Source organism: Meles meles, chromosome 3, assembly GCF_922984935.1.
Source record: "Meles meles chromosome 3, mMelMel3.1 paternal haplotype, whole genome shotgun sequence".
Classification (NCBI taxonomy): domain Eukaryota; kingdom Metazoa; phylum Chordata; class Mammalia; order Carnivora; family Mustelidae; genus Meles; species Meles meles.
In genome coordinates this window covers 156,389,074-156,412,013 of record NC_060068.1, presented here as the reverse complement: position 1 = coordinate 156,412,013, position 22,940 = coordinate 156,389,074, and the positions used below count along the sequence as shown (strand labels likewise).

The 22,940-nt window shown below is 37.6% G+C and overlaps 1 non-coding gene across 1 annotated transcript; it reads left to right on the top strand.

Annotated features, from left to right (window-relative positions):
• The first annotated feature begins 11,863 nt into the window (after positions 1–11,863).
• LOC123939489 lies at positions 11,864–11,966 on the top strand. Its single transcript, XR_006817870.1, has one exon. It is a non-coding gene; the product is annotated as a U6 spliceosomal RNA (small nuclear RNA).
• The last annotated feature ends 10,974 nt before the right edge of the window (positions 11,967–22,940 follow it).

The window sequence follows — 22,940 nt, the reverse complement described above, 5'->3', positions numbered from 1 at the left end:
AGTCAGTGGTTGTCAACCTTGACCGCACACCACCATCATGGTGGGGGCGTGTGGAGCATGTTTCAAAGCTACTGTGTCTGGGTGTCCCTTGAAAGGCTTCTAATTCAGGAGGTTTAGGAGGAGGCCCTGATTCTCTGTCTCTCCAGAGATGCACAGGCAGAGTGGAACACCGCTGCCTGATCCCCGTTTGCACCCCGACTGGCAACACTGCCTCCTTCCCTCCCTCCTCCTGAAGCTGTCCTTCCTTGATTCTCAGCCCCTGCCCTCCCCAGATCTTTTCTGTCTCTGACTTCTCTGGATTGCCTTTTGCCATGTCTCTCTTCTTTCTCCTCCTTCATGGCTGGGAATAGACCTTCCCTTTGGTTCTCCATCTTTCTTCTTTGAGGATTATATTTCTTTCTCAAAAATAAAAAAAACAAAGGAAAAGAAAAATGCTAAAAACAAAACAAGGGTGAAAAAAAATCACTCACATCACAGCACTGTTAAAAAAAAATCTGTATCTCTAAAGTCAGATATAACCTTCTCAGATCACACACCGTCCTCCTTTCCTCTGATCTCATCTCTAGAGGTGACTGCCATGAACAGATTTGAGCATATCTATCCCTTTCCTCCCTTTCCTACATGTGTGTTGTCAGGTCTCCATATGCATATGCAAATATTCTTTAAACTAAAAATGTAACAATTTTTGTGACGTGTCTTTTTTAAGTTTAGTGCAATTATACATTCTAGGTTTTATTAGCTACAGACTTAGCTCACTCTTTTTAAGGGCTGTCTAGTTTGTAATTTATTCTATCATTCTTCCTTTGTTAGATCTTCAGTAATTTCAGCTTTTTATTGTAAAAAATGCTGCCATGATTATCTTTGCATGTACCTTGGGATAGACATTTAGAAATGGCATTTTTGGGTCAGAGGGAATGAGAACTGAACACTGCCAAGTTTGCTCTCCAAAACTGTTATAGAAGAAAATCCTGGAAGTGAGATTACTGAATCATAAAGTAGGTAACTATTCCCCAAATATTTAGCAATATACTTTCTTACTGATATACCCTCCTACCAAGGATGTTTTCTCACATTCTTACAGCCACTGGGTTTTATCAGTCTGATTGTTGCCAGCCTGGGAGGCAAAATATGGTGTCTTATTGCTTTAATTCTTGGGAGGTTGAGTCCATATGTTTATTATTTGATTTTTTTTTTATGCTGTGACGTTCAATCCTATGCCTATTTTTCTTCTGGTATGCTTGTCTTTTTAAAAATCAATTTTGCGGTTCTGTTTCTATGATACACATTAACACCTAGTGAAATCTATTGTAAACATTTCTCTGTCCTATTTCTCTTGATTTTGTTTATGGACTATTTTAATGCACGTAAGTTTTGATTTTTCACCTTGTCAAATCTGTCCATTATATTCTCGATTAAGGCTCTGGGTTTTCTCTATTGCTTCTTTGCTTCTAATACTGTTAATTTTTTAACAGTAGATTTTTAATCATCCTAGGAATTCTAAAAAAATATTATAAACATTACATTTATTATATTTTATATTGTATTTATAGCTGTTATAAATACAAATATCACATATATTAACTACATAATTGATATTTATTTATTTAAAATATTTTATTTATTTGACAGAGAGAAATCACAACTAGGCAGAGAGGCAGGCAGAGAGAGAGGAGGAAGCAGGCTCCCTGCTCGATCCCAGGATGCTGAGATCATGACCTGAGCTGAAGGCAGAGATTTTAACCCATTGAGCCACCCAGGCGCCCCATAATTGATATTTAACTATAATATATTTAAATCAAAATGTGATCAAACAATATATTAATTAACATATTAGTATATTAAATATATGTGAATTACATTAAATATAATTATATATTTTATTTATAAATATTATAAATATTAACTTTCTTCTGAATGCATAGTCAGTTATCCCATTACCCTTTACTGAAAAACCATGATTTTGCCAATGATTTCTAATGTCAATATCATATGTTACATTTACATATATATTTATATCTATTCTGAGTACTATTCTGTTCTGTTTGCATGCCAATAATACACAATTGATAATTGTATTATAAAAATTACAAAAATAATTGATAACTGTATTATAAAAATCACATAATATAATACCTATTGGTGCAAGTATTTTATAATAGCCTTTCCTTTAAAAATTTTCTTGATAAATGTGATATATGTATTTTTCATAAAATTTTAGAATCAACTTATTCAAATTAGAAAAAATTTCTTTGGCATACATAGCACTTATTTATTAATTTGAAAAAAAAATTATAGCATTGAAACATTAATTCTTCCACCCAGGAAATATGTCTGTGTTTATTTAGGTCTTTTAAAAATATTCTTCAATTTTTTCTTTAATCTTAAATGTCATTTTGCACAATAATTTACTTAATCATACCATCTTACGAACATTTCAGTTGTTCCCAAACTTTCACTGTTACAAATAATATTACAATGAACATGTCTGTAAAAAGACATTTTGCCTTTGGGGAATTTACTTCTTCAGTCCAGAATCCCAGTGAGACGTAATTAAGTCAAAGGGCATGCACATTTTTATGGTCCTTGAGATATAAAAGCTTATCTTTCTGAAGCCTTCACCTGTTACTGTTCCCTCTGTCACAATCTACATCCAATCAGGCACAAAAGCTTTTGATCCCTTTCCACGGCTAATGCTGGAGGTCACGCCTTCATCATTTCTTACTTCTTCCCTTCGTAGCCCCCTGCTGGATGGCCTCACTCTCACCAGCCTTGGCTGTGTGAAACTCAAATGCTCCCACACAGAATCTGATTCGATTACTCCCTGAATCAAAATTCTTTAATGGTGCCTACTTCCCCGGGACTAAAGTTAAAATGTCTTTGCTTCTGCTGACCTTACTGGTTTGGGGAGTAGTAGCTCAATAAATATTTATAGTGTGTTTGAATACCATCTTCCCTTCTTGGCATGTTATTGCCCCCAGTCCTCACCTACTCAAAACTGTACCCATTTCTCATCTTCATATTCAAAGTCACTTTCTTCTAAAAGTTTTCCCAGAAAGCTCCAACTCTGAAGGCAGTTGCTTCTATCGGTTTGCTTCTGTCAAGTTGGTTTAAAATATACTCCTCTGTTCTACCTCTAAGAATCATTGTGAGGCTGATAGGAACTGACATATGTGAGTACATTTGGTAAATTATAAACCAAGTGTAAATATAAGGCACTACTATTATTAGATAATATTTTCTTCCTTCCAAGGAAACCCTCACCAGTGGATAAACAGTTAGGCTAAGTACAATCAGCCTTTATCATTGTGGGAATGGGAATATTTTTCTCCAGGTGGAAGATGCCAAGAGAGTTGCTCTCTTGGCTGATGAGGATCCATGTCTCCTAACCTCAAAGAGGGAAACTGAGAATGTTGAATAAAATGCAACTGTTGTCAGTCTCTTCCGTAGAAGCATGGGCTTCTTACTAACCAAAGTGTGGTCCCTAGATGAGCTGCATTGGCATCACCTGGGAACTTGCTAGAAGTGCAAGATCTCAGACTCTACCTATACCTTCTGAATCTGACTTTGTATTTTGATACTATCTGCTGCTTCAGGACTAGAGTTTGTAAAGCCCAAGGGACAGTAAAAGGAGTGTTCCTCCTGAAGTGCCTGACTGGTCCCAGGGGGAAAAATTGACTTTGACTTACATGCTTTTTCCATCTCTATCTTGTTTGTGTATTTGGGAAGGGATGGAGGGAAATGTAAGGACAACCGGGTGTTGCAAATTCCACTTCCCAGATTGTAAAACCGAGAAATCCTATGATTGGAAACATGCTGTCAGATGAATTTCCAACTGCATTTCTGATACAGGATGAATATTGGTTTATTTTATTTTATGTTAAATTGCAGTAAGAACACTTAACATGAGATCTATTCTCTTAACAAAATTTTAAGTGTGCTATATATAATATGTTGTTAACTATAGCCCCAATGTTGTACAGTAGCTCTCCTAGAACTTATTCTTTTTGTAGAACTGAAATTTTACGCCTCTTGAACAATAACTTTTCATTTTCTCCTTCCTCCAGTCCCTAGGAATTACCATTCTACTTTCTGCTTTTATGAGTTTGACTATTTTATTTTTTAGAGATTGATTGGTTGATCGATTTGAGAGAGAAAGAGAGAATGCATATACACATGCACGCGCACATACGTGTGCACGTGCATGTGCAAGGGGCGGGGTAAGAGAAAGGGAGAGTCTCAGGCAGATTACCCACAGATCATGGAACCCAGTATGGGGCTGGATCCCAAGACCCTGGGATCAAGACCTGAGCCAAAATCAAGAGTCAGATTCTTAACTGACTGAGGCACCCAGGCATCCCTGTGAACTTGACTATTTTAGATACCAAATGGAAGTAAAAGCATGCAGTATTTGTCTTTCTGTGGCTGGATTATGTCTCCTAGAATCATGTCCTCCACGTTCATCCATGTTTTCTCCTATGGCAGGATTTCCTTTTTCAAAGGCTGAATAGTGTCCCATTGTGTGGATATCCATTTTCTTTATCCACTCATCTGTCCATGGATACTTAGGTTTCCCTATCTTGGCTATTGTGACTAATACTGCAATGAGCTTGAGAGCACAGATAATCTCTTTGAGATCCTAACATCAATTTCAAGAATATATATTCAAAGTGGGATTGCTGGATCATATGTTAATTCTATTTTTAATTTTTGTGGAACCTTCATAGTATTTTCCATAAGCGGCTACACTATTTTGAATTCCTAGCAACAGCACGCAAGAGTTCTCTTGTGTAGTCCCTTATGATCCATTTTATTCTCTCCTGTCAGATGTAATATTTCCCCTTTCACTTACGATATTATTTATTTGATTCTTCTAATTTTTCTTAGTCTGTGAAAGATTTGTCTGTTCTTTCTTTAAAAAAAATAACTTGATTTTGTTGATTTTTTTCTATTTGTTTTTCCGTTCTCTATTTCATTGATTTCTTCTCTAATCTCTATTGTTTACTCTTTCAGTTAAGTTTTGGCTTTTTTTTTCTTATTTTTTTCAAGTTTCTTGGGGTTTAAGATTGGGTTTTGTTTTTAGATCTTTCTTCTTTAATGTAGGTGTTTATCACTTAAACTTCCCTCCTGGTTCTCCTTTCACTGTATCCCATATGTTTTTGTATGTTATACTTTTGTTTTTATTTGTCTCAAGTAATTTTCTGGTTTCCCTTTTGATATCTTCTCTGACTCAATGGTGTTCAAGAGTGTGTTATTTAACTTCCACATATTTGTGAATTTTCTAGTTTTCCTTCTCTTATTGATTTCTGGTTTCATTCCACTTTGCTTTTGAAGTGCTAATTGGTGTGATTTCAATATTCTTACCTTTGAAATTAAGACTTGTTTTGTGACCTAAAGTGCTTTTTCCTGGAGAATGTTCCATGTATGACTGAAGAAAATGTGTATTTTACTGCTGTTGAGTGGAATGTTCTGTCTGTTTCTGTTAGGTTCACCTGGTCTTTAGTGTTGTCCAGTCCCCTGTTTCCTTACTGCTCTTCTGTCTGGATATTCTGTCCATTATTGAAAGTGGGTTATTGAGATCTTTTACTATTATTATGTTACTGTCTGTTTTTCCCTTCAGATCTGTCAATATTTGCTTTATTTATTTAGGTGCTCTCTTATCAGGTGAATATATATTTATAATTGTTATATCTTGATGAAATGGTCCTTTTGTCATTACATAATGTCCTTCTTTGCCTTTAGTGACATTTTACTTAAAGTCTATTTTGTCTGATATAAGTTTGGCCATCTCTGCTCTTTTTTTTTTAACCATTTTTATGGCCTATCTTTATCATCTCTTCATTTTTAGCCCGTTTATCCTTAAAGCTAAAGTGAGTCTGTTGTCAATAGCATATAGTTGGTTCTCTCTCTCTCTCTCTCTATCTTTTTTGTATTAATTTATTCATCCTTTTGATTCGGGAGTCTAATTCATTTATGTTAAGGTAATTATTGATGTGAAAGAATTTATTATTGACATTTTGCCATGTTTTTGTCTGTTTTGTAGTTCTTTTGTTCCGTGATTTTTCTTTTGTTTTCTTCCTTTTGTATTTTGTTGGGGGTTTTTGTGGTAATATGTTTGATTTCTTTCTCTTTATCTTTTTTTTAAACCTTTTTTTTTAAGATTTTATTTATATTTGACAGACAGAGATCACAAGTAGGCAGAGAGACAGACAGAGAGAGAAGGGGAAGCAGGCTCCCTGCTGAGCAGAGAGCCCGATGCTGGGCTCGATCCCAGGACCCTGGGATCATGACCTGAGCCGAAGGCAGAGGCTTTGACCCACTGAGCCACGCAGGGGCCCCTCTCTTTGTTTATCTTTTATAGGTATTTTTTTGTGGTTACCATGAGGCTTACATAAAACATTTTATAGCTATGAGTATTTTAAACAGATAACAACATTACTTCTATAGTATATAAAAACTCTACACTTTGACCTCTCCCCCCATATGCTTTATCATGACAATTCACATCTTTTTATATTGTATATCCATTTATTTGTGTATCCAAATATTTGTGGTTATACTTCTCTTAATACTAATCCCTAAACTTTTATATTAAAATAAAAAATTATTTACATGCTGCCATTCCATTATTACTGTATTGTGTATTCACCTGTATAATTACTTTTACCAATGAATTCTATACTTTTTTATGTTTTCCTATTGCTGTTTGAGGTCCTTTCATTTAAACTTGAGGAACTCACTTTAACACTGTGCATATTACTAACCATTTAATTTAATTTAACTTAATTACTGAGGTGAACATAAAATAAACTATTCTAAAGTGTACAACACAGTGTCATTTATTAAATTCATAATGTGTGCAACCATTACAGCTTCAAAACATCTTTATCATCCCCAAAAGAGAACCCATATACACCCATTAAGCCCCAGCTCCAAAACATTTTTATCATCTAGCTCCAAAACATTTTTATCATCCCCAAAAGAGAACCCATATATACCTATTAAGCACCCATCCCTCTCCTCCCAGTCCTTGGCAACCAATCTGCTTTCTGTTCCTATGGATTTATTTATTCTGTTTATTTCATCTTAACAGAATCGTACAATGGGTGACATTCTTTGTCTGGCTACTTTCACATAGTTTTTTTTTTTTTTTGTTATATCCATGTATCAATATTTCATTCCTTTCTATGATAGAATAATATATATTTTATTTACCCATTTATCCATTGATGGACATTTGAGTGGTGTTCAACTTTTGGTTATTGTGAATAAATTACTTAACTTTTTGCCCCCACTTTCCTCATCTGCAAAGTGGGGATAATAATTCCTTGCTCTCAGGGTCACTGTGAAGACTGGAGCTAATACAGGTCATATGTCTGGCTCTAAGTAATAAGTACTCAGTAAAAACTATTGGAATCATTTTTGTATGTGTGAGATCAGAGAAAAAGCTATTAAAATAGGCCTTTGGTTGGTTTGCAGACAAGATGAACATTCCTATTTTTTAAACCCTTAAAGACTCATTCAGTTCCTCTCATCTTGTCTTATCTTCCTGTTCCACATTTAGGTTACAAACTTCACTTTTCAGGTCTCCTTACTATAGAAATCGTTCATCTTTTTGCTATTCTCTTGACTTATCTTTCATTTTTTCCTCCGAGTTTTGTTCATTCATTTTATTCATTCATTCATTCATTCATTCATCCATCAACAATTACCAGTTTCAGTTTTAAATGCTGGATTATAGCAGGAAAAAAAAATTAGACTCAGTCTGAGATGTCTTCCATAGAATTATATTCTGGAGTTGGGGGGAGGAGAGACTAAAAACAAACAAACCCTATGTCAGGGTCGTGGTATATGCTAAGAAGTAAAACAAAGCAGAGAAATGGGATAGAGAGAATTTGAATTAAGTCAGAGGACCCTCTCTGGTCATGTAAGTTCAGCAGAGTTCTGAATGAGGACTCGGCGATGCCTTTCTGAATTAAGTGTCTTGTTGGGAGGGAAGAGGGAAGCCACTGGGACATTGAGCAACATAGCTTGAGCTGACTTTCACGTTGGGTAGATCACTGTGCCTGCTGCCATGTGCTATTGACAACTAATTACGCTATTGACAATTGTCATCTCGGTCTCCTTCCCTGGTTCCTTTCTCTGAGATTTTGTTTCATGAGCCCTTCCTGAGAGTTCCCTTTCTTGATGAAATCTTTCAGATGCAGCTTTATAAGCTGAGGCCATCCCTTTCACCTTATTCCACCTCTTAGCTCTTTGGGGAAGAAGGAAAACACCACACAAAAGAAGCTTTCACCACTGAATTTTCACCATCTCCACAGCCTCAGGTGACAAGGATCTGTGGCTAGAGGCCACTGCTTCCTTCCTGGTTAGAAGTGAAGACTTCCCTGATCTTTGTCTTCACTGGGGACAAAGGTGTGAGAATTAGGCAGAATCTTGGAAGTTTTTTCCAGAGCAAGACTACCTTTTTGTCTTTGCCAATGTGTACTTTTCCCAACTAAATTCAGAAATAGGGAAGGTTATTTTTGGTAACTGAAGTGAAAGATCAACAGATAACCAGTTCTTCTGGGGATTCAGATTTGGAAATTCCATACCCAGTTCTCACTCCCCTGAACTCCCTTACTTTCTCCCAAGGGCATTCCATCCACACTCAGGATAAAGTGACATGGCGAAAAGAGCATTGGATGAGGAGCCAGAAGGTCTGAATCTTAGACTGGACTCATACTAACCAACCATGGGTTTGTTAGTGAATAGGTGTGTTAAAATTAAAAAAACAGATACTTGCTTTGAAAATTCCCTGAGTAGACAAAACCAGTTAAGTCATACAAAACTTAACTTGGTTTATTTTTGCAAGACTAACTTGACCTGGGTCATTTTTTGCTTGTGCCTCTAAAAATCACAAGCAAAACTTAAACTGTTTCTCAAGGTGGATATAAGGTAACCGTTGACCAATTTCTCATTATTTAAGAAAATTCTAATATTATAACCAATAACTGTGAAGAATAAAACCACAGCTTTCCCATGATATAAGTTGCTTTATAACAGTGTACTCTTGAGCCTCTTTCCATGCTTTGGTTTGAGTGCTCCTGGTTTGCAAATTGTCTTTTTGGTGAGTGCACAATTAACTTTTACTAGGTAGTACTTCAGTGATTCACTGGTTTTACTTCTGTTACTTCTGAACTTCTGATAGGTGGTAGAACAGAATGAGGGAACAATATGAGCTCTAGAGTCAAACTAGTAAGTTTGAGTGTGTGGCTCTACAATTTATTGGTTATATATAATTAGGTAAATTATTTACCTCCTATATTTCATATTGTCCTTTTCTATAAAATAGGAATCATAATTGTATTTACCTCTCAGGACTGCTTGAATGTTAAATGAGGTAATTGAACTAAAAGCACTTAGAACAACATTGGGTGTGTGGTAATGTTTATGGTTAGTATAACCGTTGACAAGTCAACCACCTAAGTTATGTTCAAGTGCTTGCAATCATTTATGGAATGTCTTATAGAACTGATGATGTTTGGCAGAGGAAAAACGAGACAACTGGTTGGCTTTATTCAATCATAAAAATGATTGTCACATGAAAGAGAGTCTTCTGAATTGTTTAGAAAGTTCTTTGGAGCTTAATTAAAAATAATGGAGAACTTTAATATAATCAATGGGGCATGAGAATTGGAATGACCATTTTGCAAATCAGTGAGCTGTCTATCACTGAAAGAGTTTAAGCAAAGATGGGCTCTCTGTTTGGATTAGCATAAAAGGGATTCCCTTCTCTAAAATGGACTATAAAAAAGTTGGAGGAGTCCTTTTTCCCCATAACAACCCCAAAGTTATTTCTCATCCCCCTTTATTTTCTTACTGTTTTTTTGACCCCTCCCCTTCCTTAAGGGAACAAATGAGTGTTTTCCAAAGAGGTGTGATGGTGTCAGTAGTGCTCAAGGCTGGTAAAGCATTTTTTAGATGAGAAAACTATTGCTGAAAGACAATTGCATTGTGCCAAGAGCAGCCAGTGAAAAAGTCCAGATCATCTAATGACTGGAAATGTGAAAGCTTCCAGGGCACGCCTAAAGCCTGGCAGTAAGACCTAATTAATAATGGGAAACCATGCAAGTCAATATAGAAAGCTTACTTTATTCTTTATTTTTAGAAAGCTTGCTTAAAAAAATAAACATATATGAGTGTTGGTAGAAGTTCTGAAATGTTCCCACACAACCCCTGACACCTCTGTCAGCATCTCTGCCTGCCTGCTATTACTACATTTCCTGACTTTAAATAACATGCTATACTTTTGAATCAGATTTCTAGATGTACAACCCTCAATCAGTAATACATCAACAGAAAAAAAAAATAGTGAGGTTAAAAGCGACTACTTAGATATGCCTCCTATATCTCAGACCTCTACCATGAATCTCCTGTCTTTTCCTATTGTCATTCCATTGGTCATCTTAGTTAATTAGGGCAGCTCTAACAAAATAACCTAGATATTATGGGTGGTGTGAACAGAAATTTATTTCTTCTGGTTCCAGAAGCTGGATGTCTAAGATTGGGGTATCACCATGGTCAGGTTCTGGTGAGAGCTCTCTTCCTCATTTTTAGGTGGCTGTCTTCTTGCTGTATCCCTACATGACTGAAAGAGGACTGGTTGCCTTCTTCTCATTGAAAGGGCATTGATCTCATCATGGAAGATCCACTTTCATGACTTCATTTAAACCAATTTACCTCCCAAAGGCCCATCTCCAAATACCATCAGGTTGAAAATTAAGGCTTCATCGTATGAATTTGAGATGATACGAACGTCTAGTCCTTGCACTGGTCTCCTTATTCTTGTTTCTGGGCCTTTACATTTGTTGTTCCTTGTCTGAAACATACTCTCTCTTCCATATCCACATATTTTCTCCCTTCCCGTCTTCAGACCTTTCCTCAAATAGCACTGGTTTCTTATCAGTGAGGCCTTCCCAGATCTCCCCATTTGAAATTATCCCCTATGGACCTCCCTAACCTCTTTTCCTATTTAATTTTTTATCACTACATGTATCATCTTCTTTCACAGTTTTGAGTTACCCCAGAAGTAGACATTGTGCCAAGATTTCAAGGGTAAGTGGTTCCTTGGGAGATGTTACACCACTCAAAGTTACACCACTCAAGTGCAGAAGAAGCTGGGGTATTTTTATCCTAACTTCCATTAGTCATTGGCTGTAGGCTTCTTGAGGATGAAATATTAATTTCTGCTTTACTCAAGGTGGACAAATAAGCTTTTGGTGACTTTGGAAAAAGTCTCAAAGCAAAGACATGCAGGTCTTGGCTCCTGGAATAGGAAGATGCACACCAAAGTGATAATACGATATGGTATTCAGGGTTATGAGTACAGCACCAATATCTGCTATACCATCTGACATACCATATAGTTTATAGAGATATATCATATGTTATCACATATTATAGCATGTGTGTGTGTGTGTCTGTGTGTATTCCCACTTCCAGAATGTAAGCTCTATGGGGACAAGAAATTTCTTTTTAGTTCTCTGCTGTACTTAGAACAATGCCTAGCAACCTGGTACATGCTAGTGTTGAATAAATACTTTTAAATGGATTAATGATATAGATCAGAGATTTTAAACTGTGCACTGTGACCCGCTTAGCAGGTCATGAAATTAATCTCACAACCGTCAGCAATAGAAAGAGAGAGAAAAGAAGCATATTGCTGGTAGTAAGGGTAAGTACTGTTTTATAAAATTTTGTACTTCAGTATAGTGATTTAATGTACATACTATAATTATTCAATTAAAATAAAATATATAAATTAAATTTATATTGGGTCCTATTATAAAATGTACTTTTCACTCAGGGTTGTCATTTTTGACAATAACTGATCAAGTTTTCACTTTGGAATTGGAATGATACTGAGAAGATTAATATGGCCCCTGCACAAGGATGACATGCAAATTCATGAAGGGTCCCATACTTTTGGAATGCATTTGAACTTAAATAACCATCAGCTTAAAATAGATTGCCATATGTGTGTGTGTGTGTGTGTGTGTGTGTGTGTGTATAGGTATATGTATACATATATATGTATATATATACCATTATAACCACAAAACAAACACCTATAATAGGGACAGAAAAAACACAGCAAAAAAAAAAAAAAAAACACAAACCACTGAAAACCATCAAACCACAAAAAGACCAAGAGAAGAAGGAAGGAACAGAGAACCTCAAAAACAACCAAAAAACAATTAACACAATGTCAATAAATAATACCTATCAATAATTACTTTAAAATGAACTAAATGATGCAATCGAAAGACGTAGGGTGGCTGAATGGATTAAAAAAAAAAAACAAACAACCCAGACCCATCTCTGTGTTGCCTATCACAGGCTTACTTCAGATCTAAAAATACACATAGGCTGAGAGTAAAAGGATGGAAAAGAATATTACATGCAAATGTAAACAAAAAGAAAACTGGAGTAGCAACATTCATATCAGATAATACCAGTCTTTAAAATAAAGACTGTATACAAGACACAGAAGGATATTACATAATGTTAAAAGGGTCAATCCAAGAAGAGGATATAACATTCTTACATACTTATGCATCCACACTAGAAAAAGTGAAAAGTATAAAGCAAACATTAGCAGACATAAAGAGAGAAGTTGACAATTATACAGTAATGGTAGGGGACTTAAAAAACCCACTTGCATCAATGGATAGAACATTCAGACAGAGAATTAATAAGGAAACGACCTTAGATGACACATTAGACTAGATGAACTTATTATATACAGAACATTTCATCCAAAAACTGCAGAACACACATTTTTTTCAAATACACATGAAACATTTTCCAGTATAGATCACATGTTAGACCACAAAACTAGTTGTAATAAACACAAGAAGATTAAAATCAGATCAATCATCTTCTCTGGGCACAATGGTATGAAACTAGAAATCAATTACAAGATGAAAACTGGAAAAAACACAAATGTGGAGCCTAAAACAACATACTTTGAAACACACAGTGAAGCATTCAAAGAGGAAATCAATGAAGAAATCAAGGAGGAAAACAAAAAATACCTTGAGAGAAACTGAAAATGGGAACACTATTTTCTAAGATCTATGGGACACAGCAAAAACAGCTCTAAGAGGAAAGTTCATAATGATACAGACACCTCAAGAAACAAGGAAAGTCTCAAATAATATGACTTTATACCCAAAGAAACCAAACAAAAAATAAAAATAAACAAACAAAACTGAAAGTTAGTAGAAGGAAGAAAATAAGATCATAGCAGAAATAAATGAAATAGAGACTAAAAAAATAGGAAAGATCTATGAAACTAAAAAGATTCTTTGAAAAGATAATAAGAAAACGATGAACCTCTAGCCAAACTCATTAAGAAAGAAAGAACAAGACCTCAAATAAATAAAATAAAAAATGAAAGAGAAGTTACAACTGATATCACAACAAAAAATAATAAGGTATTACTATGAACAATTATACATCAACAAATTGCAAACCTGGAAGAAATGGATAAATTCCTAGACACACACAACTTTTTAAGACTGAATCACAAGGAAATAGGAAACCTGAAAAGACTGATTACAAGCAATTAATACTGAATCGGAACTTTCAAGGTTTCTCAAGATGCAAGAGTCCAGGACCGGATAGTATTATAGATGAATTCTATCAAACATTTAAAGAAGTTGTAGTATACATACATGTGTAAAGATAATGGAATATTACTCAGCCATGTAAAAGAATGAAATCTCGGGCACCTGGGTGGCTCAGTGGTTTAAGCCGCTGCCTTCGGCTCAGGTCATGATCTCATGGTCCTGGGATCGAGTCCCACATCAGGCTCTCTGCTCAGTGGGGAGCCTGCTTCCTCCCTCTCTCTCTCTGCCTGCCTCTCTGCCTATTTGTGATCTCTCTCTGTCAAAGAAATAAATAAAATCTTTAAAAAAAAAAAAGAATGAAATCTCACCATTTGCAACAATAAAGCTAGATAGATTATAAGTGAAATAAGTCAGTCAGAAAAAGAAAAATACCATGTGATTTCAGTCATATGTGGGATTTAAGAAACAAAACAGATGAACCATAAAACAGACTCTTAACTCTAGAGAACAAACTGAGGGTTGTTGGAGGGGAGATGGATAGGGGGATAGGAAAGACGGGTGATGGGTATTAAGGAGGACATTTGATTGTAAGGAGCACTGGATGTTGGATGTGAATGATGAATCCCTGAATCCTATACCTGAAACTAATATTACACTTTATGCTATATAACTGAAACTTAAATAAAATTTGGAAGAAAAAAAGAATAAAACACCTAGGAATAAATTTAACCAAGGAAGTGAAAGACCTGTTCTCTGAAAACTGTGACATTGATGAAAGAAATTGAAGACAAATTCTTCAATTAATAAATGGAAATAAGTGAAAATAAATGCAGAAATAGACTATGCTAATGGGTTGGAAAAATTAATATTAAAATGTCCATTTTACTCAGCAGTAAGCCCTCTACAGATTCAATGCAATCCCCATCAAATTACCAAAGGTATTTTGCACACAGCTAGAACAAGAAGTGACAAAATTTGTATGAACCACAAAAGACCCTGAAAGCCAAAGCAATCTTGAGAAAGAACAGTAATGCTGGAAGTTTCATGCTCCATGATTTCAAACTATATCACAAAGCTGTAGTAATCAAAACAGTATGGTACTGGCATGAAAACAGACAGTGGATAGACTAAAGACTCTAGAAATAAACCCACTCATATATAGTCAGTTAATCTATGATAAAGATGGCAAGAATATGCAATGGGGAATGGACAATCTACTCAATAAATAGTATTGGGAAAACTGGACAACCCCATGCAAAAGAATGAAACTGGACCACTTTTTTACAATACATACAAAAATAAACTCAAAACTAGTAAAAGACTTGAATGTAAGACCTAAAAGTCATAAAATTTCTAGACAATAACATGGGTAGTTATCTATGATATTAGTGTATTCTTTCGTGTTTTTTTTTTACTCCATCTTCTCAGTTAAGGGCAACAAAACCTAAAATAAAGAAATCGACTTACATCAAACCAAAAAGCTTTTGCACAGTGAAGAAAAGCACTAACAAAATGAAAAGGAAACATACTGAATGGGAGAAGATGTTTGCAAATCACACATCCAATAAGAGGTTGAGATCCAAAATATATAAAGAACCTACACAACTTAATATACAAAAAACCAAACAATCTGATTATAAAATGGGCAGAGGACCTGAATAGAAGACCTACAGATGGCCACAGGCCAGTGAAAAGATGCTCAATATCATCGATCATCAGGGAAATGCAAATCAAAGCCACAATGAGATACCACCTCCTACCCGTCAGACTGGCTATTATCAAAAAGGCAAATAACAAAAGTTGGAGAGGATATGGAGAAAAGGTAGGAGGGTAAGTTGGTGAAGCTACTATGGAAAACAGTACAGAGTTTCCTCAAAAAATTAAAAATTCAATCCAGCAATTCCACTTCTGGGCATTTATCTAAAGAAAACAAAAATATCAATTCAAAGAAATATATGCACTTTTATGTCTATTGCAGCATTATTTACAGTAGCCAAGACATGGAAGCAACCTAAGTGTCCACTGAGAGATGGAGAGATAAAGGAGATGTGGTGTATACATATCATGGAATATTACTCAGCTGCAAAAAAAAAAAAAAAACCCACAAAAGAAATCTTGCCACTTGTGACAACAGGGATGGAGTTAGAGTACTGTGTTAAGTGAAATAAGTCAGACAGAGAAAGAAAAATACCATATGATTTTATTTATATGTGGAATCTAAAACAAAACAAAACAAAACAAAGCAAAACAGAAACAGACTCATAGATGTAGGAAGCAAACCGCTGGTTTCCAGAGAGAAGAGAGGATGAGGGGATGGGAAAGATTGGGGAAGGCAAACTGGAAGTACAAACTCTCACTTAAGAAATAAGTAAATCATAGGGCTGTAATGTACAACACAAGTATTACAGTGAGTGAAATTGTGATAGCTTTGTATGGCGAGAGATGGGAACTACACTCCATGTGGGGATCATTTCAAATACACAAACATATCAAATCATGATGACCTACACCTGATGCTAGTGGGATATCGTTTGGAATTCTACTTCAATAAGGAGACATTTCCAACCCACTAGAAAAACTAAACTAAAAGACAGTTAGTAACAAGCACTGATGAGGATGTGTAGAAATTGGAACCCTGGTTCAGCACTGCCAGTGGGAATGTAAAATGGTGTGGCCCAAAGCAGTCTGCCAGTTTCCCAAAATGCTAAATGTGGAGTTCCTATAGATATGACCCAGCAATTCTGCTCCTGGGTATACACCCAAGACAAATGAACACATATGTCCACAAAAACGCTTTTCCATGAATGTTGATAGAGACACTATTTATAATAGCCCCAAAGTGAAAATAATCTAAATGTCCATCAACAGAAGAATGGATAAACAAAATGTGATACAGACACACAGTGGAATTATTACTTGGTCATAAAAAGGAATGAGGTATTGAAACATGCTAGAACATGGATGAACTTTGAAACCATTGTACTAAGTGAAAGGAGCCGAACCAAAAAGGGCATATGATTCCGTTTTATATGACGTGTCCAGAAGGGGCAAATCCACAGAGGCAGAAAGTAAATTAATTGTTGCCAGGGACTGAGGGGAGGGGGAAATGCGATTGACTGCTTAAACGGTACAGTTTCTTTTTGTGTTGAGGAAAATGTTCTAAAATTAGATGGTGGCGATGGTTGCCCAACTCTGTGAATACCCTCGAAAGCACTGAGTTGTAGACTTTAAAAGGGTAAATTTGATGGTCTGTGAATTTTATCTTGATAAGGCTATTATAACAAGAAAAAAGCTATTTCCCCCCTACTTTTAGAAACTAAGGGGTCGAGGCCAGAGAAGTGAGGGCTTCTCCAAGGTCATGAAACTGAGCCCAGGCCAAGCAGGCCCATGACATCATAGCACCACTGTGAGTCTACCTACTGTTAGACATGGTCAGTTTAGTTGATGGGACAGAAGCCTCCAGCCAGGTCGCCCTCTGAGCCAAAGAAGACCTGATCCTTTGTAAACTTCTAAAAAGTCAAGTTGCAAACTGTAAGGATCTGGCATTCCGTGGGTGATGAGAGACAGGCTGGGCTCCCAGGTGGCCTCTGTATCAACGTCTGCCTTCCAGATGACCTGCTCTGTGCACATCCGGATGGGCTCACTTTGCCCTGAGCATCTCAGCGGGGAAACAGGCTCCCGAGGAGGCTCGCCTGGCCTGCAGGCTGCCTTCACAGTCCTAAAAACGTGCTGACACCAGGAGGTCCAGTTCAAAGAGATTTTCTTAAGCCTTATGTTTTCTATCATTTAATTCCTTTTATTATTTTCAGCTTGGAAGCAAAAACTTTCTCGGAGCCTGCCCCTCCTCTCGCTTACCATTCACTCTCTTCTTCCCTTGCGCTTTCTCCATGGAAAGAGGTATGTGTAGGACATTTTCCCAGCTTCAGAGCTCAGGGCTGTGCTTTAAGAGGACAGTGAGTCCAAGTACTGTCCTCTGGAAGGTGTTTGCCGATTTCCTTCATAACTTGGCAGTACTTGGCTAGACGGAAGTAAGGGCTGCAGGTGATGGTGGCACCCGGCTGTGCTGGGCTCACCGCTGCCGGGCTTTAATCAACCTCGAGTCACAGGGAAGTGAACAAGCAAAAGACCCACTCGTTCGCTGGCAATTTTGTGAAACACATTCCCAGTCTCCGCCGTAGGCACAGTGGATCTCCGTTCAGTTGCATCAGGTGGGTGTGGCTCTGGGTAGGTTCTGTTGAAACCAAACCAAACCAAACCAAACCAAACCAAACACCACGAGTTTGCTGGGGCCAGAAGAGTCAGGATGAGCCCTTTGGGGAGTGAAAGTACACTACCCAAAGGCCGTTTTCCTATTAATTTCAACATTCCTGTGTAGGGAGAATCAACAGAGGGAAGATGTGGAGGCAGGGTGGGGGAAGAGAAGACAGAAGGGACCAGAAAGGCAGGGAGGAAGGGAGAATGGAAGGCAGGGGAGGGACAGGAGAATAGAAGGAACAATGAACTGGCCTTTTTCAGGCCAGGAACACAGATCCCCTGGCCTACAAACAGGAGCTCCTGGCTCCGGCCTAGGCCTATTTTGATTACAACCACCCATCCAGAGGGAGTCAGCTCTCCTCTGTCCTCAGATAGGGGTGGGTTACTGGGTTGGTAGGAGCTGAGATAGGAAGATCTTTTTGCCCCACTCTGAATAAATCATCAGCTTGCTGGCTGTTAGCTAAAAAGTAGGGAAGGCACAAAATCTAGGAGATTATAATTTGATCTGCTGTTCCTTCTCTCTCTCTCTCTCTCTCTCTCTTTAATTTTAAAAGGAAAGTTCTCTCTCTCTCTCTCTCTCTCCAGCCTACGGTATATCAAACCAGCTCCATGAAGACCAAGAGAGGTTGAGCTGCACGGCTGGGGCACAACTTGGCAGGAGGGGTCCCTGCCCCATCAGCTCGGGCTGGACTCCCAGCCCTTCCAGGCCCTCTCCCTCACCCGTGGAGCTCCTTTGTTGGCTGGAATTCTGAAGCCAACTATTGCTCCATATGGGAGGAATGGGGTGAGCAGAGGCTACTGTCTACCTTGGGATTCACAGTTAGAGAAAGAGATGAGCTGGGCGCTTGGCAGGGTCTTTACTCCTTGCCCTCTTCACCCTGTCTCCTGTTGTCTAATAATTCTGGGGTAGGATGGGCAATTCAGAGAAATCCTCTATGCCAGGGCTCTCCGTGTGGGTAGGCGGTGGCTGCCAAGGCAAACAGCACACTCTGCTCCACGGAAAGGCAAACACCGCCTCTCATCGCTCACAGGAGGAAGCCGACCTTGGCACGTGCGCACAGGTGGGTGGCACCAGCCCTCTTCACCTGGACTGGGGATAAAGTGATTTGTTTTACCGGAGTTGTGCTCCCTGCCCTCTATCATTCAGCTTTAAATGGGTAGTGGATCAAAGGTCTCAGGCCAAGTGGCGATTATACCTTTGCTTGAGTCAGTTGGCTTATTGTCTTCCTGAATTAAAAAGACTGCAGGACCTTGAACGTCATGGGATTTTACAGTCTTACTGGAAGTGAGGTTGTTCTCAAAATTGTCCTGATGTTTGCTCCCCTGATAAATAACTTTTTTAAAAAATTTTTTTATTTATTTGAGCAAGAGAGACAGAGATAGTGACAGAGAGCATGAGCACGGAGGACAGGAGAAACAGGCTCCCCGCTGAGCAGGGAACTCGACGTGGGGCTCAATCCCAGGACCCCGGGACCATGACCTGAGCCGAGGGCAGACACTTAACCGAGTCACCCAGACGCCCCTGATAAACTCCTTTCTTAAAAGGAGGCTGCCTCCGTTTTTATCACCTACACAAATCTTCCAGGAGATAATACTTCTGGTAACGTTTAATGTCTGTTCATGCTGTTGCAACCTGAGCCGATTGCTTGGTGCGGGGTTTCTAAGCTGCTACAATGTCACTTCATTTATAAATAGAACGGAGGCCTTAAAGGGCAGTACTAGCAATGAAGCAGAATGTCACTCATATACTTCTTTCAAAAATGGAGAGGTTTTAAAATTTTTGTATTGTGTTAATTTTTTTATTGAAGCATAATTCACACACGGTGTTCTCTTAGTTTCAGGTGTACAACACATTGGCCCAACAATTCCGTCCATTCCTCAGTGCTCACCACGATACCTGTAGTTGCCACCTGTCACCATACAATGTCATTGCAATATTATTGACTGTATCCTCTATGCTGTACTTCTCATCTCCAGGACTTACTTATTTTATAACTGGAAGATTGTACCTCTTTATCCTCTTTATTTATGTAATGTGTTCTTCACACCCCCTTCTGGCAACCACCACTTTGTTCGTTTTCTGTATTTATGAATCTGTTTGTTGGTTTTGCTTTTTTTAGATGCACATCCTGGTTAATCTACTCAAGTTGCTATTTGTCGTTCTCTGACTTATTTGACGTAGCGTAATATCCTCTAGGTCCATCCATGCTGTCACAAATGGCAAGACTTCATTCTTTTTTGTTGCTGAGTAATATTCCATTGACTATATCTACCACATCTCTTTTATCCATTCAGTTTTTGTGGGCACTTGGGTTGTTTCCATATCTTGGCTACTGTAAATAATGCTGCTGTAAATATAGGGGTGTATAGATCTTTTCGAATTCGTGTTTTCAGTTTCTTTGGGTTAATGCCCAGCAATGGAATGACTGGATCATACAGCACTTAAAAATCAGGAGATTTTACCAAAAATGTATAGTTGCAGCTTTTCTTGAAAAAACGCTGTCTGTTTGCCCAGGGGTTCCTATTCCCATTTGTCAACAGTCCGCTTGCCCTGAGTGGTGGCTTCTCTGTCACATGGTGCTGGCTTCCTGTTGTCTCTGAGACCTGGAAGCCAGCTGCTTACCAGTTGTTATTTATTATTTCACTTGCGTTGTTGTTTTTCCTAGACTATTCAAATATTTTTCCTTGTCTAGGTTGCTACTAAAAGTGAGAAAATAAACTGATAGAGCCCCATGTTTCTAGGGAACACGTGGAAAGATTCTAATGGTTAAAGGGAAGGATGGTTTTTATCTCCAGACTCATTTCTCTTGTTTGTGTTGCCTTCTGACTGCTGTGTGAAATCATGACTGTGACACCATGTATATTCAATTTCAGCATTCCACACATTCTGAAAAGGCAATTCACATGCTATCGCTTGTCTTTGGTGTTACATCCATCCTCTTTCTCATGCTTTTTATGACACCTCAGAGAAACTGATAACAAAGGACTCAAGAATGTCAGAGACCAATGGATCAAAGGTAAGCAGTGAAATTCACCAGGGTCATTAGCAAAGGGCAAAAACAAAATTTAGAAATAATAGGAGATGTGTGTTTTTCCCTTTTTGCTGGCTGGTTAGAGAAACAAGTTGTCTGTTTTTTGAAAAAAATCACTATTAGGTCTCATCAGAGACATACACTCACTTTTCACCACATGTGGGTTTAATTTGCATTAATTTTCTTCAGAACCGCATGTAAGATTCTGCAAAGGTACTCAAGTTGCTAACTATGAATACCCTTCATTTCCACAAAAGCTTCAAATTAGAGACTTGAGGAAAGTGCTTCAAGGCAGAAAGACAGGTTCCAGAACAAAGCCTCAAGATATCAAATTCAGAAACCAACTTTATTCCTGTAGGTCTGGACTGGAATGCAGATAGAGTGATATTGAAAAAGGTAGATCTTTTATTAAATGTTTCCAGTTCTGGGAGGATTTCATAAATCCCTAAGGTCCTGCAGACTACCCCCTGCAATGAATCCCAAGAACCTAGCATCGCATCTTACCACTTGCCCTGGCAAATAGAACCGTAGTGAGTGAAACACATCAACGTTAGGTGGCTGTTTTTTATGCCAGAAAGGTGTGAATCACCCATAATGAGACATGGAAAAGATGCAGTTTTTAAGAGTGAGAAGCTGTGAGGAAATGAACAGTGTGGGTGGGTGGGGTGGGTTTGGAAAGGAGGGAGCTTAGAACCTCAAGAATGGAATTAATCTGTTTAGGATTTCAAGGGAGAGTTATTTTGCCAGAATTTATATTCATGTTGGCATGTGAGAGAAATAGAGACCAGGGAAAATTTGAGAGGTGAATATCTAAAAGGGGTATACCTTCTAGATTTTAGGGAGAGAAAGAAATCCTCACAGACAATTATTTAACATTTACCATTTTTTCTTTATCATTCATTCTGTGTGTGTGTGTACATGTAGACATAAATCTCTCTCTCTCTCCCTCTCTGTATCTATAGCTGAATCATCCCATTTCACTGTGCCTTATCTCTCACTGGCATGTGTTTATTTCTTTATCTTTTTGGAGCTATATGATACAAAATTGTAGAAAGCACAAGACTACATCTCCAAATGCTTTAGCATACAACATCTAATACAGACATTCTTCTGTAGAACCACAAAAGTATAAAATTTAACATTCTTATCTAATACACAATCCATACCCAAATTTCCAAAATTGTCCCCAAATGTCCTGTACAGCTTCTGTTTTTCCCAGACCAGGATTCATTTAAGGATCATGTTTTGCATTTAATTGTCCTTTGTCTTTAATCTTTATTCTAGACCAATCATCCTGCATTCCATGACATTGATATTTTTAATGAGTCCGTACAAGTCATCTTGTGTCTTCCTGTATTTTTTAACAAGTGTATGTGTGTATGTGTGCATGCATGCATTTGTTTTGATTGCACTAGCAGAGCTCATGATTTAGGAGCGCGGGCTTTGAAACCAGATGGTTGGAATCATAGGTTCACCTACTAGTTTTAGGATCTTATACAAGTTGAGTAATCTCTCTGCGCCCCAGTCACAGCTAAACAATGGGCATAAAATGGGTGTAATCGTTGCATGAATATTTACGCACATGCTAGTGGCTAGCTATTGTTTTTGTTAGAGAATACGTTAAACTTCAGTCTTACAATAGGTGGGAGAATTTCCGTGTGATTTTGGATATGTTTCAGTTACAAATGACTTAAAAGTAATTTATTCTCTATTTAGAATAGTAACAATTACAGTAGTATACACTCACCTCTTTTTAAGATAAAACTATGTAGTCTCTAATTACTATATCTAATGGTAAAGATTTAAGATGACACCAACATGTGGTTAATTTTAATGACAAGTGCATAAAGGTTAACTGTGTGGTGTTGGGAGTAAAAATATCTTGATTCACCACTCACCTTGGCTACTCATGACCCATTTGAGCACATCACTTACTTTCTGAACTGTCATTTCTTCAGCTGGTAAGTGGGGATAATTGCAACTATCTGAGATACGTGTTTCTAAAACTCCAGGTTCCCTCCCTGGCACTCAGCAAGCCCTT